The sequence below is a fragment of the Polistes canadensis genome, unplaced genomic scaffold, assembly GCF_001313835.1.
Source record: "Polistes canadensis isolate GaletaPanama2010 unplaced genomic scaffold, ASM131383v1 scaffold_175, whole genome shotgun sequence".
Lineage (NCBI taxonomy): Eukaryota > Metazoa > Arthropoda > Insecta > Hymenoptera > Vespidae > Polistes > Polistes canadensis.
The window spans coordinates 187,943-197,469 of NW_014569722.1; the positions used below are offsets into that span (position 1 = coordinate 187,943).

Consider the following 9,527-nt stretch of genomic DNA (forward strand, 5'->3'; position numbering starts at 1 on the left):
ACTTTTAGCATAAAAAATATTTACCATATTTTCAATACTGAAGACACCTAGATTATTAAACACTAGTCTAGATAGAATCAGTATTTGATTACGTGTGATAAGATAAGGTGTTTAGGATCAAATTGTATTGTAATATGTTAAGTTTTATTGAAATGTATGACTCTGTAAAAAAGATAATATGCATTGACACGTGAACTGTAAATGATCAAGTTGCTGATGAAGTCCCCAGTAAGGGACGAAACGTACAACTAGTTCAAAATAAATTGTTCATAAGATTTATTAACCGTCTATAACTCCCTCTAAGACTTATATATTAATATACAATAATACTATACCATAGAAAATAAAAAGCATATGTTATATTTCGAAACCCATCGTAATCCTCGTATTTTCGTATACGATATTGAAGTTCAAAAAGGATCAGCAGAAAAAGGTGAAAACAGTGTTTGACAAATAGTAAATGTTACAATTTCTATATTGACCTATCTATTCGTTGGTACAATTCAAAGATTAATTCCAGCATGCATGTATTTCGATGTTTCGATTCTCGAAATCTTAAGATAAGCGCGAGCATGCACTTTGCAACCCATTTTCCACGCGATATTCCACAAAGGCGTCTTTATTCCGATAATATACCGTAGGCAAAACTCTTCCCAAAGAAGGAGAAAGGATTAAATTGAGTAGAAGAGGAACGTCTAGAAATCTAGAAGATTCGCTAAGTCATGAATCGACCTAAATTTATTTCTTATCATTCTTTCTTTACCGTTCTTCCAAAAATTTATATCTATGAAAGAAGACAAATATGAATAAGAATGAACTATATTCATTTCTTCATATTTTTCGCAAATTTTCCATTCGTTTTTTTTTAAGTATTTTTATCTACGAAAATACATCAAAGATTTCTTTAAAAAAAAAAGCAACAAAAATTGATCATCTAATTCCTAAATATACAAATTTCAAAATTCTTTTTATAAGTTTTCAAATAATCATAAGAAGTAGAGAAAAAAGAATGAAAATAAAGGGACCAATATTATTTGTTCATATTTGTCACAAACATGTCATTCATTTCTTATTTATTTTTCTCTATATAAAAATGTCAAAGGTTTAACGAAAAGGTCAGAATATAATTCAAAAATTATTCAAAAACAAATTGATTCTTCGATTCGTTTTGTACAAAATTCGAGAATCTCATTCTGGATCTTTGAATGTGATTGTGGATAGTGTTAACACAGATGAATTGAAATAAAACGGGCAAGAAAGAAAAATAAGAGATTTTTGCGGTCGTTTTCCGGCTTTTCATACTCGCGTGGAGTTTATTTAAATGCACGAAGGAGAGAAAAGAGAGTTAAAAAAAAAAATAGAAAATACGAGAGAGATAGGTTTCGAGAGCAATTCTCGAGGCAATAAAAAGTTTTTTTTTTCTTTTCTTTTTTTGAGAAAAAATAAAAAAGAGAGAGACAGACAGACAGACGGATAGACAGAAAGGAAGAAGAACATACACATACATGCATAACAATTTACGCGTTAGTCCGTAATCGACGTACTTATCGAGATACACAATTAATTTTTATTCACTGTTAATTTAATCTTAAATTTGATTGTCTTGGCTTATCAATTTCTACTTTTTTGTTTCCTTTTTTAATTCTCTTCCATATTCTTTCTTCCTCTCTTTTTCTTTTTCACACTTTTTTTTTACCTTTTTATTAATGGGCAGGGGAATATGAGGTATACCACTTTTTCGAACGAAGAACGAAAACGTGTATGACGTTTTTGAGAGAATAAAAATATGATTTTATATATTAATTTTATTATTTCACGCGTGAATACTGAAAATCAAATGACTTTATTGACACATGGAATAACAATAATGTTTTAACGAACATGTTACATTTGTTGAAACGTTCATTCAATTAATTTTGAATGGATAAGGGATTCAAGTTGTTTTTTTATTTTTATTCGTTATGATCGGATATGAGTTAGTTAATCAATCGTATTGTATTAGTTTTTTGACAATTGACAAGTGACAGATAGAAAATAATTCCAACGTTGAGAATTAAATTGAACGAAAAATTGTGTTTTGTCAAATAAAAATATGAAATAATTATATCGAAAATCATTTGCATGAATTTGATATTAAAAATGTTAACGTTACTTTTAAGCCACGACGATAAATAACATTTTATTGATAATATTATAGTAAATTGCGATAATCATTTATATAAAAATGTGTATAATATATACGATTACTCGAAGTAACTTTTATCGAATGAAAATGGATGAAAATGTTGTTACTAAAATAAAAGTTCAATTTCGGTAAAGGGGCATGTAGCTCGTACAATTCACGTTCACAATTCACATAATATTTTTCGATTTGAACGTTAATATCGAAACGGCATTGCAATATTTTGAACGATTTCAGCGTGCAATATTACGATACGTGTCGGTGGTAAGAACATTGCGTTAACGTGGAAAAACGGGGATACATATGCGTGCATATATATATATATATATATATATATATATATATAAACATATATATAGATAAACATATATATAGGACACACACACACACACCTGTAACATATGTATAATACATATATATTTACCAACTTGCATCAGGATACACAACACAACCCATGAAGCTATAAACTTATCTAGCGTGTTTATACTTTTTTCTTTTTTTCTTTTCCACCCCTTTTTTTTCTTTTTTTTCTTTTTTACTATACTATTAATCGAAATTTACGAGACACACGCGCTACAACGTTATCTTGGCAATAAAACCCATTCGCTTGCACGTAAACAGCAGCACACGTATGCGCATATATGTATATATATATATGTATACTATATTGTAATAATTACATCTTTATATAGTGTAGTTTTATTTAAAAAATTGCATAATAATTAAAAGAATGCTATAAAATGAGAACGTTATAATCTTAAATTTTATGTAATAGGTGCATTATTACCTTTAAAAATATGCGCAACATTCGGAAGAGCATATAAACAAAACATTTAATAAAAATAATTAGATAGAAGACAATGTTTCATTTCAATGGTGGATTTCGAAGAAATGTCATTTTTCTGAATAGTTTGCGTCAATATTTTTTATACTTTTAACAAATGGATTTTAATGATTTTTATATTAAATTAAAGTAAACTCTTTTTTCTACGCGTAGAATACTTTGTCGAGTTATAAATTTAGCACGTAAAGTTCAGAAAATGTATATATATATACATATATACGTGCGTGCATATATTACGATCCTTATCCTTTATGGAGGCTCATTTACCAGTTGTTCCGAGATCGAGCTTTGTTTTCTAGGCCGATTTACGACAACTGCAAAATGCCATAATTAAAAACTTTCTAATCGAACTGAAAGAAAAATTGAAAAGAATATTTGTTCCGAAACACACACAACTGACATAGAAATTCGTGTATGTGTATCTTAAAAATCTAGCGAGATAAAAGTAATAATATTATATCTGAAAGATAACTCGAACGAATCAGGAAACAAACGTTGAACGTTTGAAAGAGAAACCGCGAAGACAAATATTTCGATTTCTTTCACATTATTCTTTTTATTCTTTTATTTTTTTTTTTTATATATATAATATTTATCCAAGTTTTCATTCGCGATAGCCTCTGGTAAAGAAGAGACCCCTTTTCCAAAAGTGAAAGATGATATCGAGAATTCAATTGTGATTTTCCCTTGTCGTGATTTCTTCTTATTTTTTTCTATTTTTTTTTGTCTTTTTCCTTCCTTCCTTCTTTCTCTTTTTCTATTTTCAACGAACTTTATATATATCCAATCACCTGATCGAGATATGTCAGCATCGGGGCGTAAATCCAACAACCAGCTTTATCCCCTCCCCTCTCTTTCTCTCTTTCTCTCTCTCTCTCTCTTCGTACCGAATACGGTATCCACCTGATTTATTTCTAGGTCGGGCAGCAGTCATATTTTCAAAGTGTCTTCGTCGTAAAAATTTCCTACACTTCGGTCCATATATTACACGCCCAACATCCGTCGGCAGTGTTACATAAAACTGAATGTTTGCTTCTTTATCTTTGTCTTCCACCTACCCTCCTCTATCATCTCTCTCTCTCTCTCGCTGAACAAACTCGATCGAATTTCAAAGTAATTTTTTTCTTCTTCCCTTTTTGACGCGTCTTTCACATTTTATTGTATAAGTTATCATTCGGAATGAATCGAAATACTTGCAATAAGATTTTCTTTCAATTTAAATTCCAATTTTTTTCCCCCTTTTCCCTTTTTTATAAGTCTGTTGTTGATCTTATGATGTAATCATGGTGATAGGTATAAGCGAAATCAAAAATGTATTTATTTATTTCGTGAAAAGATTTTTGACGATTTTTTATTGTTATCTACCTATGTACAATATATATATACATATGTAGAAGATCTGTATATAAAAGTATATCTTATCGGAGTTCCTTTGGAGTCATGCAAAAGAGTAGTACAATATAATAGACACGAAGAGTGGTAGCATAATGCATTGACATTTCGAGTTATCATATTCCATAATACAGAGAAGACACCTATTCGTCTAGGTGTCTATTTCTCGATGGCTCTCGATAACAGAAAGATCAAGTATATTATATGATATGCACGTTGAAATAGTGACATTACAATAGGGTTTGTATTCTATTTGAAAATGACGTTATTGAACTGAAATGGAGAATACATTTATATAAAAGTTGATACGACCAACTTGTATTCGTATCGTAACACCTCATAAAATCTTCAAATTTCGTTAGATTTGTCTTTTTCTTTTTGTTTTGTTTTTATTAGTTATTTCGTTAGGTTTGAAACAATTACGTTTATGTTAAATATAATGTCATTAATTAATATTTATATTGATATATGTGTTTATATATTACTTGTCAACGAAGAAATGTTTAATCAGAAAAATAATTATTTAACTATCAACAAATTTTACAATTCAATTTTATCAGTATGTTATATATATTCTTACTTGATAACAATGATTATTATTCGAATTTGATTTGGATAAAAATCAAATAAAGTAATGGTAAATTCAATGGATATGGTGGTATTGTATGCGAATACCACAAGATAAAATATCTATGAGATAAGTAGCCATTGGAGAGGGAAAATCCTTAGGATACACCACCTATCTATAAGAAAAAGTAAGGGCTTTTTCCAAGGTAAAATGTTTCGGTTCTTTACAAAAGGTGAATAAGAGCAGAAAGTGGAGATAGGTTTTCTTCCTCTTATAGATAAACGATTCAAGATTTTTCCTTCCACCTTAGAACGGTAAAATAGAATTCTCTTAATACGATCCTTTCGCTATGTCGAAATGTTGTCTTCTTATCTTTTTCTATTACTTCCTTCTTCCTACCTAACTTCTCTGTCTGTCCGTTTTTTTCTTTTTTCTTTTTTTTTTTTTATCCTTTATTATTTTATCTTTATTTTTATTTATTTTATTTTGAAATTCTCGTTAACATCGTATCGTTTAGATATAAAATATTTTTTAGATAAATATATTTCTCTTAATATTTTTTACAAAAACACATTATTAGAAAAAAATTAGTTTTCAATATTGTTCGCAGGATAAATTATCAAACGTATTCGTATCTTTGGAAGGAAGAAAAACATGTCAATTAGTCGAGACTCGTTATAGTTATGAAAATACTAGGAGAGTCAAATACGGATGCCAAGTTTTCTTTCTTTCGATGAAAAATATTCATTTTTGCCTCGTATTTTGACCGATTGAACAGAAAAAAGAAACTTGATTAAAATAGTTATTCGAGTATAAGAAAAATGAATGAGAATGAAAAGAATGAGTAATTGATATTAAATAATGTATTTTATTCGTAGATTCATCGATAATATTTTTCTCATAGGATTCAATATAATTATCGAAATTAACATAATCTTCGTTCAGAGAATAATAAATGTTTCGAATACATTTGTTTCAATGAAACAAATATTGTTTCCTTTTTCTTTTTTCTTTTGTAATTTTATTATCGCGTTATAGTTGCGTTAGACGAATGAAAATTATATAAAAGAATTTGTGTGTGTGTGTGTTAAAATTGTAAGTACGAATTAGATAATAAAATAGAGGACAAAACGAAGGACGCGTTATTCCTAAATTACATTTTTTTAATACATTTAAAAACGAGACACACTCTTGAAACAACGTTTTCCAGCTTGGTTTTGTTTGTACGTTAATAAGCGTGCAATTAATTTCAACGAACGAAACAAAGTGCTGCTCCATTATTTCCTCCTGGCCTTTTTGAAATCAACGTTTTTCCCGTTAGCTTAAACAAATGGTTGGCCGCGATAAAGAGAACAAATTGTTTTCGCCAATTATTAAAACTATTTACGCGTAACGCGTGTTAAATAATTGTTAACATTATCTCTAATACTTAATCATTATTACAATTATTATTTTAAATAATTCTGATAATAAATGTTAACAATTCGAAGAGTATTTTCTTTTTTAAATATCATTCATCATCTAAACTCTTTATCGAAATTTTTCGTATAACATATAATCAAAGATTTATTAATTCAATTATATCGTCGGGGTAAAATTCAAAAAGAAAAAAATAAAAAGAAATTGTAACAAACGACATGGAAAGAAGAAATATATATCACATATATATAATACGCAGGTAAAAATTTGTATTTTATCATTCGCAAAAAATTCATTATTATTTCGTTAAAAATCTTTACTTCGTACCTTCCGTACGAGGCCACCACGTTCGTATTCCTTAATTGAAAATAACCTCGTGGCTAACGACGAACAGAATGAAACGAAACGAAACGTAACGAGAAATAAATTTCAATCTTGTTGAGCAATCTGCAGTAGAGAAATCTCTTTCATCCGTATTTTATCTAACTATATATTATTTCGTATCGGGCGTGACACGACAGAATCGTCGTACACTTTCTCTCTCTCTCTCTTTTTTTTCTTTTTTTGTTCTCTTTCTTTCTTCCTTTTCTTTTTTACATCCTACCCTTTCCCCGGCTCTCACCTCCGGCCCCTCCTCCCCTCCCCTCAACTGGACGGGACACGTTCTTTCACTCGCAGGACGATAAATTATTCCTTTTTGTTTTTTTTCTTTCCTTTTTTCTTTTACCCCTTTTTTCACCCCTTTATCTCTTTCTATCTCCATCTCTGTCCTATTCTCGTTGTTTTCCCATAGATTTCGAGCTCTCCCTGGGGCTTTGGTAGAAGCTTACGACGATTACTATGAACCAGTTATAAACGTATGAAATAAAAAAAAAAAAAAAAGAAAAAACAAAAATCCCTGATGAAATGTTAGTTCGGAAATTTTCTTTTTATGAACGACTAACGTTAAGTTTTAATTGAATTCAATAACCGTATTGTTCTCATTACATATTTTTAGTTAGATATGAGTAAGGAAAATCTAATGATTTTCTATTGAATATATGCTACGAATTTTTTAATTGTATCTCTTTTCTTTTTTTTTTTCATTTTTACTTTTTTCATCGATAATAATTGATTCTTTTTTTTAAATTGATTTTTCGATGCTACGAATCGGCCAGTATTTTATAGTACTCTTGGGATATGCATAAATTTGGTCATTTGCAAAAAGGTCTTTTATACGAGTGATTTTAAGAAAGGTATTTTAATTAGGTAAAATGATATTTTTTGTATTATCCTAGATAAAAAAGAAGATACATTTAAATGGTCTATTTTAAGTGAAACTCCCTGTATATCTAAAAGGAGCACAGCTCGTAACTTCAACGATAACTTTATTATCTTTTTATCGTCCGATTGCTTTTTCTTTATACTTTTCATTTCTTAATGAACGTTTATCAAATTATAAATATGAAGTAATTGGGGCTATTTTTTTCTTTTATTTTCATTCCGTTTCTATTTTTAACACCGACGAAGATATCTTCTTTCGTATTATATCATTGATATTTTATGTATTTCATTCTTTCTTTTTTTTCTTTTTTTTTTTACATTTTTATATGATTAATAATTTGAAAGATAATTCATTTGTATGCTAATCAAATGTATAATGAAATTACAAATTATCAAATGAAATATCTCTTGGGGGTATTAAAAATATTTACTTATAATATAAAAATCAATGATATAAGTTACTTATTTTAATATAGATATATATTTTATATTAATAAAAAAAAATGATATATATTCTTTCAATAATTTCCCTGTAAATTGTTTATTTATATATATATATATATATGTACAAAATCAAGAATATATTTCTTAGGATTGTCTCGAAATTTGTGAAAAAGAAAAAAAATCTATAATTGAATTTTATTATGGTAACATAAAAAGAATATGGTGTATTCCATTGAAAAATATTGAATGGGCTATTAAACCATACGTATTCGAGGGCAGACGTTTGTGTGGTTTACCATCATTGTTCCATATGATACAGATACGAATGTGCGGCTTTGAATATGGATGTACCCGTGTGTCCTCGCGCATAATCCGAATTCGTGCGAGCAACATTGTCCTCTATGTATTATATAATACTACTACCTTTCATCGTTTCGTGTCGTTGAAATCGTTTACATAGGATATTGCTAATCACGACAATGTATCGTGAGCTTCGACGATTATACTAACTACCAACATCTCGATGATAATGATAATCGTTATTATAATAATAGTATTGATATCGCAAAACTATTTATTTTTAATTTATGTCATTTCAATTTTGTATTATCGAAAATCAGAAAAATAAAAAAAAAAACATAGAGATAATAATAATAATTAATAAGGAGATAAAATGATTCAATGTAATTCGAAGTACGACAATGGGTTGGAAAGATTCGATTGTTTTTTCTAAACGTTTTAAGATTATATTAAAATATTATTGTTTCTGTGTTAAGGTAAATATTTTTAAAAACCCATTTAAATAATTGTTTAACACTCGAATGCACATATTTCAATGGAATGAATATTACCATCATTATTGATCATTTCCATTCTTTCATATAATCTCAAATTATTTTTAATAAAACATTATTAATTAATCCAAAACACCATGTAATAACGAATTATACTGTGAACATTAATAACTTCTAATGTGAGAATAGGAAACAAACAAACAAACAAACAAAAAAATGAAAAACCAAAAATAAGACAAATGCGAGGATGCAACATGAAAGTGTTACACGGCATTGTAGATAATTAACATGGCAGGGGGAAAAAGGGAAAAAGCAAAAAATAACAAAAAAAAAAGACAAAAAATTGTGTGATAAATCTCGAAAGGGGTGTAGTTGGGTAGTCGTAAAAAATTTATTGGCGTTCATTGTCGCGAGACTGAACGTATTAGGAGCGTAAAACGGAACGTAATTAATAAACTTAACGAACCACTTTCGACCGCCGTTGACGCTCGAATGCAATTACAAACGGAATAAGGATTTATCGTTAACATACGTTGTTCCTCTCTCTCTCTCTCTCTCTCTCTCTCTCTCTCTCTCTCTCTCTCTCTCTCTCTCTCTCTCTCTCTCTCTCTCTCTCTCTCT

The 9,527-nt window shown here is 28.8% G+C and overlaps 1 protein-coding gene across 1 annotated transcript in view; it reads left to right on the forward strand.

The window, feature by feature from the left end:
• The window catches only part of LOC106789296 (lymphocyte antigen 6D), a gene marked incomplete at its 5' end in the record, with an annotated part of 67,958 nt that overhangs the window by 42,946 nt on the left and 15,485 nt on the right, over positions 1-9,527 (forward strand).